Source organism: Gossypium arboreum, chromosome 5 (assembly GCF_025698485.1).
Source record: "Gossypium arboreum isolate Shixiya-1 chromosome 5, ASM2569848v2, whole genome shotgun sequence".
NCBI classification, from domain to species: domain Eukaryota; kingdom Viridiplantae; phylum Streptophyta; class Magnoliopsida; order Malvales; family Malvaceae; genus Gossypium; species Gossypium arboreum.
In genome coordinates, this window is record NC_069074.1 from 77108025 (window position 1) to 77129195 (window position 21171).

Below are 21171 nucleotides of genomic sequence, written 5' to 3' on the forward strand. Positions count from 1 at the left end.
GCGGATGAGACTCTGGGTGTTCTGTTCTGTCAAGTTGAGGGTGGTACTACTGAAGACTTTGGGATGAACAGTGACAGTGTTTTGTGTTTTCGAGGACGGATATGTGTGCCGAACAATTCTAATCTAAGGTAGTCTATTTTGAGGGAGGTGCATAGTAGCCCTTACGCTATGTATCCCGTTGGTAATAAAATGTATCGTGACCTTTATGAGTTATACTGGTGGCTGAGTTTGAAGCATGAGGTTACTGACTTTGTGGCTCGATGTCTGACGTGCCAACAAATTAAGACTGAGCACCAGTTGCCTTCGGGTTTATTACAACCAGTCAAGATTCCCTTATGGAAGTGGAAACGAGTGACTATGGATTTTGTTACTGGGTTACCTTTGACACCCGCTAAGAAGGGTTTCGTTTGGGTAATCGTGGATCGATTGACCAAATCTGCTCACTTCATTCGGTTTGAACTAATTACTCTTTGCAAAAGCTAGTGAAGTTGTACATTTCTGAGATAGTAAGACTGTATGGGGTCCCTATATCAATCATTTCTGATAGAGATCCTCGCTTCACTTCTCGGTTCTGAAAGAAATTACACGAGGCACTGGGTTCAAGGTTGCACTTCAGTACTGCGTTCCATCCTCAGACCGATGGTCATTCTGAAAGGGTGATTCAGATACTAAAGGATATGCTTCGGAGTTGCGTGATTGATTTTTGAAGTAGTTGTGAGGATTATCAGCCACTAGCTGACTTTACCTACAACAACAGTTTCCAAGCTAGTATCCAGATGGCACCTTACGAGGCTCTGTATGATCGTAAGTGTCGTACTCCCTTGTGTTGGACTAAGATGGGTGAACGTCGAGTGTTGGGTCCTGAATTGGTTTCCGAGACTAAGGATAAGGTTCTAAGGAAAAATTCCATTCCTTTAATGAAGGTGATGTGGCGGAATCATAGCATTGAGGAAGCCACGTGGGAGCCTGAAGACAGGATGCGTCAGTAGTATCCTCATTTGTTCTAATCAGGTAAATTTCGAGGTCGAAATTTCTTTTATGGGGTAAAGTTGAAATACCCCAAAATTTTTATTTCTGCTTTGTGAAAATGCAGCATAAATATCTGTCTGCTATAATGGTTAAGTGTTCGAGGTGTGTGTGAGAGGTCCCAAGTTTAAGCCTTAGATTTGGCAAATTTTGTTATTTTTGGAATTAAGCCCTATCACTGTTTGGTGGGCTTATATTTAATTGTCTGTAATTCCATATCAGAATGAGCCGGCTGGTTCAAGTGGTAAGGGTGTCAGTGTGTTAGAGGTCCTGGGTTCAAATCTCTGTGTAATCGTGCCAGTTAATCTTTTTGTCTTGTGTGTCTACCAGAGTTTCTGTTGAGCAGGTTTCTGAATGGGTTAGTGGGGAGAGGGATATGGTAGCATAATATCAATTTTGGTTGTTATCTTTTCTCTTTCCTCCTAAATTCCTAAAAACTTTTGACATAAAATTTCTTCTCTTCTTCTTCCCTTCAGTTTTCCTTTTCTTTTTCTATATACTTTCTTTCAATTATTCAATTTGGATCGTGAATCCTGCATTCAATCATTGTTCTATGGTTTCCTATTCTATAATCGGCTGGTAAGTAGAGTTATATTTCCTTTAACTATCGTTTGGGTTTGACAGTGTTAGCTAGTGATAGTAATATGTTGAAATCTATGTTTTTATTCTCGAATCTTTTTGTGGGATTAAAATTTTGCTCTGCTCAACAGGGAATCGTGAAGGAATGGATCTACCTCTTGTGGAATCTCAGTTGGAGACATTCAAGAATTTGGGTAAAGTTTGACTATTCGAATTGTGACTTGATTAGTTCAAGGGAGTTCGGTTTAATTTATCGTTTTAGGCGATTAATTTGGGATAATTGGTGAATTGTAGGTTCTGGTGATCTCAGGTGTGTTATTGCATTAAAACTGAAACAGGTGTATCCCTGAAATGCAGGAAAATGGGATTCAGTGAAAGTAGAAAAACCCTTTTGTCGACGCCACACAGCTGTATGGTAGGCCATGTGTGATGACACGGTCGTGTAATCAACGAAGGCTACACCATTCGTAAGACACGGCCGTGTGAAGACCAGGGTGTGGCCATGTGGGCCACATGGGCTATGCCAAATTAGGCGTGTGGGCCACATGAGCACGCTACACAGGCGTGTGGTATCTGGGCCAGGTTGTGTGATCCACAGAGATAGGTGGATCAGTGCAGCGATGGACTTGACGATGACCACTCTTTTAAAATTGTTTCACTTTTGTTTTATGGTTTCATTATAATTTGTTAGGTATTTCTTTTGTAATTGGGACTTTATGGACTAGTTTTCTTAAATTTGGGTTTTTACAGTGTTTATGAACTTATAACTGCAGAATTTGATAAAAATTGGGATTTTACCAAAAGCAAATGTTTTTTTTTTATATTACGAACAGTTTTACTTAATTACAATGGTTTTTCATAAGCTTTCGCTTTTAAACACTTTTAAGGAATGTTAAATAAACAGGAATGAATGTTTTGATAATAATTCTACTTAAATAGAGCTAGCAAGTCTGAAATAGTTTTAACGTGTTAGTTGTTTTTAAAACCTATTCCATGTGACATCGCCAGATTCGACCATAACATCTAGGCTGAGTTTGGGGTGTTATACAAAGTGTAAAAGGTTACACTAATGCTAGCTTCCAAACCAACCTGGATGATTCATGATCGCAATTGAGTTTTTTATTTTGCCTTGATGGTGGCGTTGTGAGCTGGAAAAGTTCAAAGTAACGTATAGTTGTTGATTCTACAATAGAGGCCGAGTATATTGCAATTAGTGAAGCTGAAAAAGAGGCTGTTTGGATCAAGAAGTTCATATCTGAATTAGGGGTTGTGCCTAGTATATCAGATGCTATAGAACTTTGTTGTGACAATATTAGAGCCATTGCACAAGAAAAGGAACCCAGATCTCACCAGCAATCCAAACATATACTTAGGCACCTTTATCTCATTCGAGCAATCATTGATCGAGGAGATATGGAAATTTGCAGAGTACCAACATATGATAACATTATTGATCCACTAACAAAGTCTCTTACACAACAAAAGTATGATCATCAAACTAAGTCACTTGGTATTAGATATATGAGTGATTGGTCTTAGTGCTAGTGGGAAATTGTTAGAGTATGCCCAATGACCAATCATGAGATAATTGTAATAATATATTCATTCTACCTTATTTATTAATAAAAGGCATTGCCATTGTTATTTCAGTTTCACATTCTATATGTGTAAAATAAACTAATTTATAATAATGTCCCAAGAATAATATGATTATTCTTAAAAGGTCATTAGTTAAGTATTATTGTGGCCTTGCACAACAATAATACATTAAGACTAATATGTAGTTGATTGATGACAAAAGAGTTATTATTGACATAAGGATGTCAAAATCAATACATGAGTATATATTAGAGAATGACATATTGGACTGACACGCTATGAGTATGTTTCTTAGATTATTATATAATAGTCACAACATTACTCATAGTGATAACTATGTATACGATCTTTAAAATTGAGATCATTATTATCCCAACATTGTGAGTCATATATTTTGATATAGTCAAACATCTACTGTAATAGGTTGTACTATAAAGACTAATGTTGGGTGTGCCATAATCTATGTAGTGGGATATGATTGATCAATATAAGATTTGTCCCTCTTACATAATGGGAGCAATATCTTAGGCCACTTGATGGAGTGAGACTAGAAATGCATGGCCATGCTTAAATAAATTAATATGAGATATTACCCTTATTTGTTTATTGTAGTCTACTTCGGGTATCAAGAAACATGAGATTAGACTTTGCAAGTGTGACTATTTCATTACTTATGTCCAATCAAGATATAAAGGAAAGAGGGATATAATACATGAAAATTTTATCATAGAAAGGTTTTTCCGAACCACGACTTCTTGTAACTTGGGTGGCGGTAATGCATTGCTAGATGCCACTAATTACTTGTAACGTTAGAAGTGTTCTAGTGTTACTACCAATGATACAAGAGGCTACAGTGTCACACCCTATGGTTGAAACAAACAGAATCAAAACACAGTTGGTATTAAATTGAACTGTCACGAGAATTATATTAATTATTGAATTAATTTAATTTGATAGTTAAATAATAAACAGAATAAATGTACAAATTTGTTGTACAAGAATAGAAAACATAGTTAAAAATATATGTATGAATTTGATTCATATAAATATTAATTATGTATTATTTACCAAAATTACTAAAATAAAGTGTTATTGTAACACCCCAAATTTGGGCCTAGAAGTATTGGGCCTTGAGTGGGGGTCCGTAAGGAGGTTGTATATAGGTATTTAATTGTGCAATGAAATGAAACAATTAAATGTTTGCTTTAGTGGTTAATGGCTTTGAGAAGTGTTGGAGAAATCTTGGGTTTAAACTTGGGCTTTAGCAAAAATTTTGGTATTAAGTGAAAAAAAAACTTGGATGCTTGGATGAGGGCCTTTTAAATTATTGTGGTAAATAAATGACACAAAGAAGCATGTAGTCTAGTGGTTGTGGCGTCATTAAGGTTGTATAGGAGCCTGGGTTCAAGCCTTGGCTCTTGCAATTTATTTTGGTTTTTTTTAGGGTTATAATTAATTGGGGATAAAATATGACACAAAAAGCCTTGTGGTTTAGTGGCAAGTAGCATGTGGAGCAACTAAGGGGAGGCATGGGTTCGAATCCCATGGCAAGCAAGGAGCATTTATTTTGCTAACAGGGGGCGACAAGAGTTGGTGTTGAATTTAAACTCTGATGATGGAGGGATCCCACATCAGGAAGCTAACATAAGAGGGGATGCGAAGCTGGCTTTAAATAGAGAGAACCATGAGGAGAGTAGAGGTACCTTTCTTGGCTGATCCCTTTTGTTGTATGGCGTGCTCGTTTGGGTTGGGCGTCGGCTAAGAGTGCTCGGAGCGTGGATTAACTCTAGTCTCCTATCAGGTGTATATTTCTAACTACTCTAGCTATAGGATGGCTACTTTGGGCCGAAAGGGATCATGTGGGCCCAATGGGCCTACGAGCCCAATTGGATAAGTTGTTTGATTGTGTAGTAAATATTGGACTAGGCTAGGTGAATCTTATATCTATGGCTAGATTTGGGCTAAAAGGGCCACACGAGCGTGTGAGCCCATTTGGGCTGAGAATAGGCTTTATGCCTATTCGTATTGTTATCCCTGTTCAGAATACTTTAGTTTACCAAATTACCAAAGTACCCCCGGTTTACAGAATTACCGTTCTACCCTCGATTTATAAAATTACCATTTTACCCTCGATTCATAGAATTACCGTTTTACCCTCGATTTATAAAATTACTAAAATACTCCTAGTTTGTAAAATTACTAAAGTACCCCTAATTTGTAAAATTACTGAAATACCCTCGACTTGTAAAAATTACCAAAGTACCCTCGATTTATAGAATTACTGTTTTACCCTCGATTTACAGAATTACTGTTTTACCCCTGATTTACAAAATTACCGTTTTACCCTCGATTGTGAAATTACTAAAATACCCCTATAAGGTAGAATTACCAAAACACCCCTAGTTTGTAAAATTACCAAAATACCCCTGATTTACAAAATTACAGAAATACCCTTGATTTGTAGATTTACCAAAACACCCTTGTAGGATGAAAAGACTAAAATACCCCTAAAAGGTAAAAAGACCGTAAAGCCTCTGTAGGGTAAAGTGATCGTAATACCCTTGTATGGTAAAATGATGAATACGCCCTTATGTTCCGTATGACTGATGTGCTTAGGATTTACATATATTGATATTGGAATTGTAATATCCTGATTTTGGGCCTAGTCGGAATAGTGGTTTCGTGACCACAAAATCTGAGATAGAAATAATTATTTTATGATTATTTTGAGGTCTATGATATGATTGCATGATTGTGTGAAAATTTCGTGAAGAAATTTTATGCATAAGGTGCTTAAATTGAAATTAGGGACTAAATCGAATAATTTGTAAAACTTGCATTCTAGAAGTTTCTAGTATGAAATTGTTTTGAAATATTAATTAGGAGGTCTTAAATAGAAATTTTACCAATTTCTAAGTCTATGGACAAAAATTGGACATGGATGGAATTTTGGAAAGTTCAAGAGTAAGGGCATTTTGGTCATTTAGGGTAAAATGAATTAAAATACAAAATTAAAAGCCAATTTTTCTCATCTTCAACCCCATGGCCGAATATAGCAAGGAGAAACCATGGCTAGGGTTTTTCAAGCTTCCAAGCTCGATTGTAAGTCCATTCTAGGCCCGTTTTTCAAGTTCTTTACGTTTTTGGAGTCCCCGTAGCTCGATTAAGCTTATGCTAGCAATAATTCAACCTAGGGTTCATATTTGGAAAAATACCCATAGGTGAAATTTGTGTATTTTTATGTTTTATGATAGAATATGAGGTTTTAAATTATGTTAGACAACTTGTGCTATTCGGTTTTAAGCGAAAACTAGCAAAGGGCTCAATCGGTAAAAATACCTAATAGTCATAAGTACATGTTAGAGTGAGAATTTGATGTTGCCATAGAAGGAAAAATGATCAGCATGTCATAAAACATAAGAAAATAGGCTGAAGTTTAATTTACGAGCTTTGGGGCAAAAGTGTAAATATGCAAAAGTTTAGGGCAAAATTGTAATTTTTCCAAAATATGATTTTGGGTCAATTTGAATAATGTGAGTCCTAATTAGACTATATTTTAAATGATAGAGCAAGGAAGACTAAAATTCGGGCTAAAATGGGGAAAATACCAAGTTGTGGACGAAATGGTAAAAGTAGCCATTTTCGCATACGAGGTAAGTTCATGTGTAAATGTAGTAACATAATTGTCATTTTAAGCAATTTAATGTTGTTTATATGATATGATGCTGATTATTATCATGAAATATTATGCTTTGTGGTTATTGTTGAATAATATGTAATTATGTGAATTACTTGGTGAGTATGAACTATCACCAAAGTATCAATTTCGATATTCCGTGGAAGATGGCAAAGATGTGTGATCGAGGAAAACACCCGTTTGAACCTTAGGAATAGATTAGGATACAAGTGACATGTCACTAGGATATTTGGGCATCCGAACTCGTTGAGTTGAGTCCGAGTTCACTTATGGATGCGAATGTCCGAACTCGTTGAGTTGAGTCCGAGTTCGAGAGATGTAACTAGGCATCCGAGCTCGTTGAGTTGAGTCCGAGTTCACTTATGGATCGAACGCCTGAGCTCGTTGAGTTGAGTCCGAGTTCACTTATGGGCGGGTTACATGGTAGCTTGGCTACATATGTGGCACTTATGTGCAAACTTTCCATGTATCCGAATTATATTCGATGTGTTCAACGGGTAAAATTCTACTCAAATGGAGGAATACTCGAGATGAAAGGGACGTATTGGTAAGTGTTGTGAAATGAATACTTTGAACAGGTATGTACTTAACCCTCGGGTTGAAAACTCGATATAACAACAATATGGTAAGAAGATAAATGAAAATGTGATATGAATGTCTCGGTGATGATTATGCAAATGATGTTTTATGTTTGCTTATATAGTTGTGTTACTTGCTATTTGCATGTGAGCTTACTAAGCATTTATGCTTACTTCCTCCTTTTCATTCCTTGTAGTGTTGACAAGCCAGCTCGGAAATCGGGAATGGTCGGAGGCATGCTCACACTATATCTGTATACCATCTTGGCATAATGGCTTGCATATTTTGAGTATGGCATGTATAGCATTATAATCATTTTGTATATATGGTCTTATGATATGGTTATTGAGTGGTATGGAAATGCTTGGTAATGATTAGCCATTGGAATGGCTAATCATGATCATATTTGGTGTTATGTATGCTAAATTACTAGCTAATCCATGGAAAACATGAAATAGGTAAAATTTACCATAAAATAGATTCAGACAGCAGCAGTGACGTGAGTTTGAAAAATCACTAAAAATAGTAGAGATACAATTAGATGGTGAATAAAATATGGAATTGAAGAATTATGAGTCTATTTTCATATGGATGGAACAAAACAGGTATATGAGTTATATTTTATGAGATGTTTAAATTTTTGTGAAACAGGGCCAAAGCGATTTCTAGATCCCCTGTTCTGACTTTGGAAATTTACCATAAATTGTTCAAAGATAGTTAGAAGTCATGATTTATATGTACAGATTCCTTATTGAGTCTAGTTTTATTAGAAACAAATGGCATAGTCATTTAAACTCTGTACAGGGAGATATCTGATTCGTAATACACAGAGGTCAGAGCAGTTGAACCCTAAAATAGGGGAGAATTTAACTAATAAACTGTACTAATTTGCTCGACCAAAAATTTTATAAAAAAATTAGTAAATATATATATATATGAGTCTAGTTTTAGGGAAAATTTACGGAATTGGATTTTGAGTTTTTGAACTCGAGATATGAATTTTTAAGCGACTGTGATGCAGATTGCTAGCTTGACTTAAAATTTTAAAAATAAATTGTTTGAGCCGTTTAAGTAATGAATTAAGTCTATTAACACCTCGTGTTCGACTCCGGCGACGGTCTCGGGTATGGGGCGTTACATTTGGTGGTATCAGACCAGGTTTAATCGGTTCTCAGACTAACCTAGCATGTGTAAAAGTTTAGCTATACATGCCACTGTTCTGTGATAGTGTGATGTCTTCCGACGCGTATGAGTACCGTCCTATTTAGATAGGGTACTCTCCAACCGAGCTGCGCCGACCATGTTAAATGTTATGTGAAGGTATTTGAGTAAAATTATGATTATGATAAGTCTCGGTTCAGAAAAGTATGAATAAAAGTTTATGATACATATGTGATAAATATTCATATTTGCTTAATGCTCATATGATGTAGTGTATGTGGCTTACTTGATAAGATGAATGGAATAAATAGAAAGTAGTAGAGGTATGAATAAAAGTCATAATATTATGATACGAATGAAAATGTCCCTATCTTGATTTGGACGTCTAATGTTGATGAATGCTAATGATATATAATTTTTATGAGATAAAGGATTATAATGGAATGAACTTATCTATGTTAAATTGTTGGACTGAATTATATGATTGTAATGATATGTACATGATGATGCACGAAATGAATGTTGTGATTGTGATGCAAATATCTATGTTTGTTTGGCCTTATATGATGTCATGAGCATGAATTAATTCAATTAAATGAATGGATAAGTAAAGTTATCTAGAAAACATAGAATGTATGCATAAGTATATTGTCTAAATGGGACAATAGGAAAATTGGTGTAAGCCAACATGAATGTTGCATTGCCTAAATGAATGACATGGTTTTGATGATGTTGCTATGATGATGGGAGTTATGTCATATGTGTATGTATAAGAAAGTCGAGTCAGAGGTCCAACAACCCCTCCCCCTTACCGAAGTGGTACTTATAATGGAATTTCATGAGATTTGTATTGAATAAGTTTCCGGTTGAAAACCCAAAGAGTTTAGTGATAGAATAATTATAAGTATGATCAGAGATTGAAACTGAGCTGATAAGTAAAGTCAGAGCCAGTAAAGTATCGGATTGACGTAAAGATTATTGGAGTTATGCACTATCCCAATTAGAGAAGGAATTCTCTTTGGTAAATCGAATTACTCAGGTGCAAGGTCGAGAAAAGTGTAAATCAAAATTTATTCAGAACTGGCCTTCTTTAGTGAATGGTTTAATATGAAATTTGTGATGGCTGAACTAGTTGGGGAAATGATATTTGAAATGTGAACTATCTGAGTGTGACAGTTATGACTGGACAGATTTAGCAGTCTCTTTTGAGATGTTCTATGTGTTTACCCGTTCTCAGAAATATTTCTATGGCTATTGATCTTCTGAAGAAATTCTTGTTATATGGGAATGTCTTTTAATCCTGGTGTTGGATGAAAGCATTGGTAGTCTGACTGGTTTATAATTTATATTGCTCTATTTCATCGGGTATTCTATTTCATTTCGTCTGATAAGAATTGATGAGAGAATACATATGATATTATGATTCTGTTTCTTCTACTTGATGCTTCATCTGATATATATGTATGGGAAGATATATTGTTCTTGTTATATTTGATTCCATTGGGATTAAATGATGTTTTCTTTTGGACTTTCTTTCTTTGAAGAATTATCGGGGTATTCTGTATTTTCTCTATGTGTTTGGTTTTCGATTCTCCAGCATAGTATCATATCTTGGGTTTCTTTATCTTGGATCTCTTTATTCTGGATTTCTTTATTCTGGATTTCTCTATCTTGGATTTCTTTATTCAGTTTTCTTGTTATCTTTGTTCCATAATTTTTCAATTAAGACTCATGTTCGAAGTGCGTTCTTCAGCTCGTGATAATCATGTCAAATATGACTATACTTCTAATTTGATCTTGGTAATGTGGTGATTTTAGTATTGGGATTTTTTAATTTACGTAAGGATTTGACATCGAGAAAGGCATAAGTGATAAAAGCGCGAGTTTCAGTCGGTATGGTGAATTATTTATTTGAAAGATTTCATGTGACAATTATGTCAGGATTATTTTTCTCAAGTCTGATAATATAATTTCATTTTTGTACGGATAAAAGAGTAAATAGTCTGAACGAGAAGTGTATATTTATTAGAAAGAGTTGGATATTAGTTAAAATCACTACGAATGATAAGGTTTTCGTCTTGTGAAAGCTGAAAAGTTTATTACATGTTGACAAAGTTTGGATAGATGAGAATATTGGTAACAAGGCGTCCGAACTAGACTAGTCTACATTGAGTAAAGACTTCCTGACTTTCAGTAATGTACTGTTGTATGAATTGTGATGTGTTTCAAGACAGTGAGGTAATGTGATAGTTTAGAGCATTCGATGTTACATAAAATCGGAGTTGTTAAAGGGGTTAAAGCCGAACATTGGGATCTATCAAAATTATCCTTGTCAGTGTTGATATTGGGATGGAAATGAGAAGGATTATTCTTGAGGCCATATCAGAAATATTTCCATGGCTGAAAGAGAAAAATGTGATGTATCCTATTGTTAAATGTTTGGCGAGATCTATAAATCATATATGTATTGAATGAATTCCTACTCATCAGATTCATGGAATTTCAGGTCTCTTTGATTGTTGGATTTCTTAGAATTCCGGTCTCCATTAATCAAGTTAAGATCCGAGTTTTATGTCATGATATCATAGGAAACTGAGAAGGGTTGAAAATTTAAGAACAGTTGAGAGTTGAGACTGTAAGCTTTCAGATCATATGAGAAATTAAAGAGATGTATTGGAGGTACAGTCTAAGTGAAAGTTCTTTGGCACCGAATATGAGATTAAAAGTGAAGACCACTTTTCTGGTAAGATTTTCGGGGACGAAAATCCCTAAAGGGGGGGAGAGTTGTAATATCCTGATTTTGGGCCTAGTCGGAATAGTGGTTTCGTGACCACAAAATCTGAGATAGAAATAATTATTTTATGATTATTTTGAGGTCTATGATATGATTGCATGATTGTGTGAAAATTTCGTGAAGAAATTTTATGCATAAGGTGCTTAAATTGAAATTAGGGACTAAATCGAATAATTTGTAAAACTTGCATTCTAGAAGTTTCTAGTATGAAATTGTTTTGAAATATTAATTAGGAGGTCTTAAATAGAAATTTTACCAATTTCTAAGTCTATGGACAAAATTGGACATGGATGGAATTTTGGAAAGTTCAAGAGTAAGGGCATTTTGGTCATTTAGGGTAAAATGAATTAAAATACAAAATTAAAAGCCAATTTTCTCATCTTCAACCCCATGGCCGAATATAGCAAGGAGAAACCATGGCTAGGGTTTTTCAAGCTTCCAAGCTCGATTGTAAGTCCATTCTAGGCCCGTTTTTCAAGTTCTTTACGTTTTTGGAGTCCCCGTAGCTCGATTAAGCTTATGCTAGCAATAATTCAACCTAGGGTTCATATTTGGAAAAATACCCATAGGTGAAATTTGTGTATTTTTATGTTTTATGATAGAATATGAGGTTTTAAATTATGTTAGACAACTTGTGCTATTCGGTTTTAAGCGAAAACTAGCAAAAGGGCTCAATCGGTAAAAATACCTAATAGTCATAAGTACATGTTAGAGTGAGAATTTGATGTTGCCATAGAAGGGAAAAATGATCAGCATGTCATAAAACATAAGAAAATAGGCTGAAGTTTAATTTACGAGCTTTGGGGCAAAAGTGTAAATATGCAAAAGTTTAGGGGCAAAATTGTAATTTTTCCAAAATATGATTTTGGGTCAATTTGAATAATGTGAGTCCTAATTAGACTATATTTTAAATGATAGAGCAAGGAAGACTAAAATTCGGGCTAAAATGGGGAAAATACCAAGTTGTGGACGAAATGGTAAAAGTAGCCATTTTCGCATACGAGGTAAGTTCATGTGTAAATGTAGTAACATAATTGTCATTTTAAGCAATTTAATGTTGTTTATATGATATGATGCTGATTATTATCATGAAATATTATGCTTTGTGGTTATTGTTGAATAATATGTAATTATGTGAATTACTTGGTGAGTATGAACTATCACCAAAGTATCAATTTCGATATTCCGTGGAAGATGGCAAAGATGTGTGATCGAGGAAAACACCCGTTTGAACCTTAGGAATAGATTAGGATACAAGTGACATGTCACTAGGATATTTGGGCATCCGAACTCGTTGAGTTGAGTCCGAGTTCACTTATGGATGCGAATGTCCGAACTCGTTGAGTTGAGTCCGAGTTCGAGAGATGTAACTAGGCATCCGAGCTCGTTGAGTTGAGTCCGAGTTCACTTATGGATGCGAACGCCCGAGCTCGTTGAGTTGAGTCCGAGTTCACTTATGGGCGGGTTACATGGTAGCTTGGCTACATATGTGGCACTTATGTGCAAACTTTCCATGTATCCGAATTATATTCCGATGTGTTCAACGGGTAAAATTCTACTCAAATGGAGGAATACTCGAGATGAAAGGGACGTATTGGTAAGTGTTGTGAAATGAATACTTTGAACAGGTATGTACTTAACCCTCGGGTTGAAAACTCGATATAACAACAATATGGTAAGAAGATAAATGAAAATGTGATATGAATGTCTCGGTGATGATTATGCAAATGATGTTTTATGTTTGCTTATATAGTTGTGTTACTTGCTATTTTCATGTGAGCTTACTAAGCATTTATGCTTACTTCCTCCTTTTCATTCCTTGTAGTGTTGACAAGCCAGCTCGGAAATCGGGAATGGTCGGAGGCATGCTCACACTATATCTGTATACCATCTTGGCATAATGGCTTGCATATTTTGAGTATGGCATGTATAGCATTATAATCATTTTGTATATATGGTCTTATGATATGGTTATTGAGTGGTATGGAAATGCTTGGTAATGATTAGCCATTGGAATGGCTAATCATGATCATATTTGGTGTTATGTATGCTAAATTACTAGCTAATCCATGGAAAACATGAAATAGGTAAAATTTACCATAAAATAGATTCAGACAGCAGAAGAAGGACGTGAGTTTGAAAAATCACTAAAAATAGTAGAGATACAATTAGATGGTGAATAAAATATGGAATTGAAGAATTATGAGTCTATTTTCATATGGATGGAACAAAACAGGTATATGAGTTATATTTTATGAGATGTTTAAATTTTTGTGAAACAGGGCCGGAGCAATTTCTGGATCCCCTGTTCTGACTTTGGAAATTTACCATAAATTGTTCAAAGATAGTTAGAAGTCATGATTTATATGTACAGATTCCTTACTGAGTCTAGTTTTATTAGAAACAAATGGCATAGTCATTTAAACTCTGTATAGGGAGATATCTGATTCGTAATACACAGAGGTCAGAGTAGTCGAACCCTGAAACAGGGGAGAATTTAACTAATAAACTGTACTAATTAGTAAATATATATATGAGTCTAGTTTTAGGGAAAATTTACGGAATTGGATTTCGAGTTTTTTAACTCGAGATATGAATTTTTAAGCTACTGTGACGCAGATTGCTAGCTTGACTTAAAATTTTAAAAATAAATTGTTTGAGCCGTTTAAGTAATGAATTAAGTCTATTAACACCTCGTGTTCGACTCCGGCGACGGTCTCGGGTACGGGGCGTTACAGGAATAGTTAAGTTTGAGTGACAGGTGGTGGTTATCGTAAGTGATTGATTATGGAAACGTTTCAACTTCAACCCGTAACAGGTGTGTACTAACCCTCGTAATAGCTTAGATTAATATTTACTGAGAAGCCGAAATGCTAAAATACCGGTATTTTGGGAACTTGTGATTTTGCCTTTGCTTAAAGTGCGATAGATACGATATGATCGGTGGTTGGATCGATGGAATAGGTAAGAGCACAATTTTATGCACGATGGTAAGTTGGGCCTCAATGGGCTAGAATTGGGCCCAATGGGCTTTCGGGCCCATTTGGGTAAAATTGATAGAAAATGGAATTTGGAAAAGTTGCATGATAACACAGTTAGTACTATTGTAAAATTTGGATTAAGCAGGCTTAGTGGGCTAAATCGGCATTCGTAGGGCCCATTAGAGGTTTTGGGCCCAAAAGCCCGAGTTTGATAAAGTGCGTTAAAGATCATTGTTTAAACACTTGAAAATATTGATAATTGTTGATGAACATGGAAAACCCTGATATTTGGTAAAATTATAAAATTACCCTTATAGTATGAAAATGACTGTTTTGCCCCTAGGTAAAAATGACCATTATACCCCTAGGGTTTAATTATAAATTTGATACGTGGGATATGATATACATGATTGATATGATATGCACATGATATGTATAAAATGCACATGATATGTATGAAATGCACATGATGTATTCATAAATGCATTGGGTTGGGTTTTTATGTGGATGGAGGAAGTGCAAAAGGGCTTATGCCCCAGTTTATTAAAAGGGCTTATGCCCCAGTTTACCGAAAAGGGCTTATGCCCCAGTTTATTAAAAAGGGCTTTGCCCCAGTTTACCAAAAAGGGCTTTGCCCCAGTTATTAAAAGAGGCTAGGCCTCCAGATATATGATAAAGCAGCTATGCTGCCAGTGGTGTGTTGGTTGGGTGGGTTGAATCATTCCCCACATGGTGTGTTGGTTGGTACGGGTGGAGAGTAGCAGATGGTGGGTCAAGTAGTCTCCCCAAATGGGCTTGCATACATTCATTGGTATTTCATATGATATTGAAATGGGCTTGCATACATCCATTGACATTACTTGTGATATTGAAATAGGCCTATGGGCCATACCGTTTACAGAAAAGGCTTTGGCCCAGTGATATGATTTATGAAAAGGCTTCGGCCCAGTGATATGATTTATGAAAAGGCTTCGGCCCAGTAACCGTTAAACGAAAGGCTTCGGCCTAGTATATGTCAAGACTAAATAGGGCTTTGGACCAGATTGTACTAATACTGTGTTTTCACTGTTTGTATGTTATTGGGATTACACACTGAGTTTTCGTAAACTCACCCCGTTTCTAACTGTGCAGGTAATCCCTAAGCTTAGATGGTTTGGAGCTGCGAGGGACTCGGAGATGGCCACACTACTGTTTCTGTTTCTTTTAATTGCAATAAGTAGCCGATTTATTTCTTTATAAGTTTTATCTTATTAATATTATTATTTGGTTTTGGGTTGTAATAAGGCCATTTTAATTATTTTTCTGGGATTATTTTATTTTATACCCTATATTTTACTGATAACAATCCAAAATGGGTTAGACTTAGGCCGCGTTTTCAAAATGATAATTGTTTTCAAAATAACGCAATGATACAATTAATCGGTTTATCAAAAATATCTACTTAAATGAATTCTAACTCGTTTTTATCAAAACCTAACCTCACACCAAAGTGTGGCAATGGTTGTGGGCATGTCTAGAATTGGATCCATTCGAAGAGCTTGGTATTTAAGCAGCCTTCATGGCTCACCTATTCTGTTTTTGGATACCTACCTGGTGCACAGCTTCCATTCACTTGGTTAAGCCTTATCAAATGACGGTTTTTTTAAAACACTAAAACAAGGCGTGGATTTTTAACTTCAATGTGGCATGTCAGATTCGGCCATTACGTCTGGGCTGGGTTTGGGGTGTTACAGTTATAATAATTTTGGTCAAACATAAAATATATGAAAATTAATATCTTTTTAGAAAAAAATATTATGTTATGATCTGGCACCAAAACAGGGTGATTATGGTTTTAATATGGATATTTAATAAAAAGGAATCATAAAACCCTAAGGTGAAAGTGTGTTACCAATATATTAACCATGAAAAAGAAAAGAAACAGAGGTCTAGAAGCTGCATCTTTTTTGAAAAACTCTCTGAGACGTTTAGAGAGAGTTTTTGTTTGTTCATTCTCAACTGGGTGGACTACGTATAGGTCGGGACAATTCTGTTACAGATTTGGATCGGTAGCATTTGAAGAGGATTAAAACAGTAGTAGTTCCTTCATATTTTGCTTTAGATTTTGAAAGGTGTATTTTAAAACATTTCCTTCCCGATTCGTTCCTCATGCATGGATTCCTGGTGTAGATCGTTGGAATATTTTTTCTGCTGCGCCACAGGGCATCCCGGCAACCCAAAAACAACATGCTTCAAAAAGGAAACCTCTTGCAGCCAAAACACACACTTGCTAAACTTAGTGTACAATTCCCACCTAGTGCAGATGCAGATTTCAAATGACAAGTAATATAGAGGCGTATACGACCACTTAGATACAATTAATATGCATACAAAATAAATCAATATCATTAACAATTTTCATATGCAATACACACACAAATTTTTAATATTCAATCTCAGGCCACAGAATAACAGTTTATATAGTTTAATTCTATTCATACGAACCCTACAGAAGTCCTACATTTTGTTTCAAATGATAATTGTAGCCCGAAGAGAAATTCAAAATATTGGTCCACATGCCCGTGTGGTTTTACACGGCCTATATAGTTGGCCTGTGTGGTCCTATTCGAAAACAGTGAGTCATAGCCTGGACACATGCCTGTGTCCTTGGCTCGTGTGAATCTTGCACATCATATAACCACAAACGATCTGGACACACACCCTTGTCCCTAGCCCGTACGTCTCCCACTCATGATCAGTGAGCTACACGGCCTACCACACAGTCGTGTGGCGTCAACAACCATGTTTTTCGGCATCCAAAATTCACAAAAAATTGGGTTTTTGGTACGCACCTGAAGTAGTTTCAAAGTAGGAATAATATAGAAGACACTTGAAACCTAAAACGACCTTTCAATAACTCAATTAAACAACTTAATTGACAAAAATACACAATTACAAGCAAAAAAACTATGTCGAAAGTTTTGACGCAAAACTTCAACAAATCCAGACTTACCGAAAAAATCAACAGAAATTACTCGAGTTAGCGCACTGACGATCGTTGCTTTCAATATCCTCACCTAAAAAAAAAAAACCTAAACGATCGCTTAGAAGAAGGTTTAAATAATTCAAGTTGAAAGCAACTTCGACAAAAACAAATGAACCACCGTATAACAGAAGTTCTACTATCAACAAAATTCACGCAATTAATGTTTCAATTGGCAGTAGTGACATGCATACTTACCCAATCACACAACCAATGTTACAGTCACAATTCCAAAGCAGTGAAAAAGAAAAAAGTAAAAGAACAAAGAAAAAGAAAAATGGAAGAGAAAGACGGAGGGACGGTGATAGAAAAAGAAAGGGGAAAATTTTAATGTGGTTAATTTAAAAAGATTTAACTAGACGCATTCAAGAAAACGACAAAAATATACAACTCTACTTTATTTCTACAGGACTCGAACACAAGACCAAAAAGTAGACAAATGCTTAACCAGTGAACCAACAACCTCACTCTTGTCACAAACTAACACTGAATTAAACTTAAGTCAATACTTCAACGGTAAGGATTTAGTTAAAACAAAATAGCAAGCCTTAACAAAAGAGAACTTAAGTTAATACTTCAAGGGTAAGGATTTGGTTAAAACAAAATAGCAAGCCTTAACAAAAGAAAGACTCGAACTCCTAACCTCGAACACATAAGCAAAACACATAGCCACAGATATAAAGACTTAATTACAATGAAATTCAATAGTCAATTTTTAAATTTTTGGGCTGTTTCAACTGTCAGGTAAAAAAGTAGAGGGATTAGAATTTATATTTGGCCACAATTGATAACAAGTCACCCAACTATGGGCCATTTCTTTTTGGGGTCACTCAATTATGATTTTTTTAAAAATTGGTCACTCAACTATGGATTTGTTTCTTTTTTGGTGACCCAATTATGATATATAATTTAATAAGCATTTATCTTCAAATTATCAAGACTAATCTAATATATAATTTAATAAACCAGGATCTGTCATGTTAAATTATCAAAATCAAATCAAGACCAAAACTAGATGCGGAAACATACCTCAATCCATTGCTAGAGATTGCTTAGAAGGTTTTGATCTTCCAAGAAAATAATTTCTCTTTGTATATCTCTTTGATGGGGATGGAAAAGAAATACGAGATATATATCTATTTCTTGGAGACCACTATCTCTTTTTAAATAGCTGATTATTAAATTAGTTTTGGGTATTTATAATTTGACCCTTAATCAAATTATAAATACAGCTTATGGTATCCACACATCATTTCCGTGATACTTTAATGCCTATGACACTTATCAAATAATTTAACTAATTATATTATTTCATAATATAAAAATTTATGATGTTCATGCATCATAAAATAATACATATCACAATAAATTATTACAACGACAAATCTTATTTTGGTGAATGATCGATTCAACATGAGTCATGACCGTGTGCTCTATAAGTTTCATCACCAATCCTCAATGTATCCAATTAATTGTGAAATTTTAGAAAATAGAAATAGCTTGAGATGGTCGAGAAGATGTAACATGATGATTACCTCCTTTCACCGTTAAGAATTTTAGTAAGTCTCCAAACTCATACTTCAACCCTCCTTCCTATTAAATATTTATCATTAATTTTATTGAATTAAAATGAGAATTTATATATATAAATAGTGTTATTTTGAGTCGGTTTTATTCAATCCAAAAAAAAACTCATTTCAATGTTCAATATATATGAAATGCTACAAAATTATTTTCTTCTAATATTTTTATTTTTTATGATTAAGTTAAAATACTTTTAAACTACTGAATCTTAGCTCAACTAAATACTTAGAATGTATACATTAAAAATTTCATATTTCAATAAAAATTCAGGACAAGTTGTCTAAAATTTGTGAAAAATATTTTCCACGGTTTAGCACGTATTGGTCAAGCCTATTGAACTAGGTAGGTAGTGTGAGCTTGACTTAAAAGTGCTAATAAAGCCAATCGAGTCAACACTTAAAATTTCATATTGAAGTTTAGACCTAAATCGGGTAATCATATCGAAGGGATAGTTTGATACTTGAATATATCTAATCATAATATAAAAAAAGAAGTTAATATATATATATATATATAATTAAATGAGTAAATATAAAACCTTGGTTCTAAAACTCCATGTTTCCTCTTTTGCTAACTTGATGTTTAACTCCTCAGCCAACTTTTCCAAATGTTGTAAGGTTCCCTCTGTCGGTATTATACCATCTTGATCTCCACTATAACATTGTAATCATATTAATAAAATAAAATAAAAATCAGTCAAATGGCTTGAGAATTTCTTTTCAAAATCGTTCACTTTGATTCTTCATATTTATTTAACTTATTTCAAGAAAGTATTGGAAAAAAGTACGGCATACAAATACAATACCAACCTGAATATTGTAATGGGAATCGATTGTTGAAGAAGGTTTTTAAGCGCAGGAAGCATGTCAAGGTCCTTATCAGCTTCGTTGTATTTAAAATTAGCTCTAAATAAATAAGAGTGACATATAATGGAAATTTTAAGGTTAGCAAATTTTACACAACATTCACCTCAATTAATAAGTAATTTATTTATTTTTCTTAAGAAAGAGGTGACAATATGGAGATAGAAAATTTTACCACTAGTCTTAAATCTTGAATTTAAAATAATTTCTAAAAGTAATTATATGAACATATCGGGAAAAAAAGTTCATTTTGTTTCAAATTATAGGGGAAAACTTACGTGAAACAACCTTGGCATCTATATGACAAGTTGGTTCGGTTCCTGTGGAAAGATTTTTGAACTTCTGGGATATTAAAGTAAAATTACACCCTTAATGGAAGGCACATATCTACTTCTGTGCTAACTATAGGAACCTGGACCAAAATATAAAATTTTACACTCTTGATATAACCAATAAAAGAAAAATAACACAAAATTAATTTTACTCAATTCATTAGTTAATTTGATTCTATAGAAACTTATGTTAGTTGTAGTTTCAAATTGAAGTAAATAAGAGGAATGTACAAAAATAAATGAAAACCTATTTTCTTAAGTTTAAATTTAGCTCATTTTCAGCACAATGAGGGAGAAAGACATCAAATAGTTTCTGTGGGGAGTAATTAAGAGCATCGGTCTTGAAAGCAACCAAATCAGCCTCGAACACAAGGTTTTTGCATTTTGCGCTCCAAGTGGTTTTGATGCTAGAAACGTAATTACTTTCATCAATGGCATAACATTCTTTCTTGATTTCATTATACAACGAGCTATTTATCATCTCCTGAGAGAAAAAGAAATCAATTTTTGCAATATCGTCTAGCTTTTTTACGAAGCATTGGGTTTCCCAACTGTTAAAAATAATTAAGATTAGAAAAAAAAATAAAGTTCACAATAAAATCTTTAAGTTAATATTGAATTGAACCTAAGCATGTTTACTGGAGAGTTGACCTACAACACAAGTTATTTTTGTTCTATCTAGGCCCAATAAAGTTCCTAAAAGTATTTCAGGATAATTTTAACTTTCTTTTGTATTAGTGTCAATACTTAATTTAAATAAAAATTTATTCTCTATGATATTAATAATGAACAATAATCAAAGTTATAATGATTTGATCCTAAATGTAGAAGTCGGTATCCTAATCCAATCTAATAAATCTAACCCTTCTTGAATTAATGTAACACCCGAAATTTTGGGCCTGGAAGTATTAGGTCTTGAGCATGGGAACAGTTAGGAGGCTGTACATAAATGTT

At 34.4% G+C, this 21171-nt stretch overlaps 1 long non-coding RNA gene across 1 annotated transcript; it reads left to right on the forward strand.

Moving 5' to 3' along the window:
* The first annotated feature begins 4724 nt into the window (after window positions 1–4724).
* On the forward strand, window positions 4725–15797 carry LOC128292671 (uncharacterized). Its single transcript, XR_008282626.1, has 2 exons — window positions 4725–5005; window positions 15548–15797. It is a non-coding gene; the product is annotated as an uncharacterized LOC128292671 (long non-coding RNA).
* The last annotated feature ends 5374 nt before the right edge of the window (window positions 15798–21171 follow it).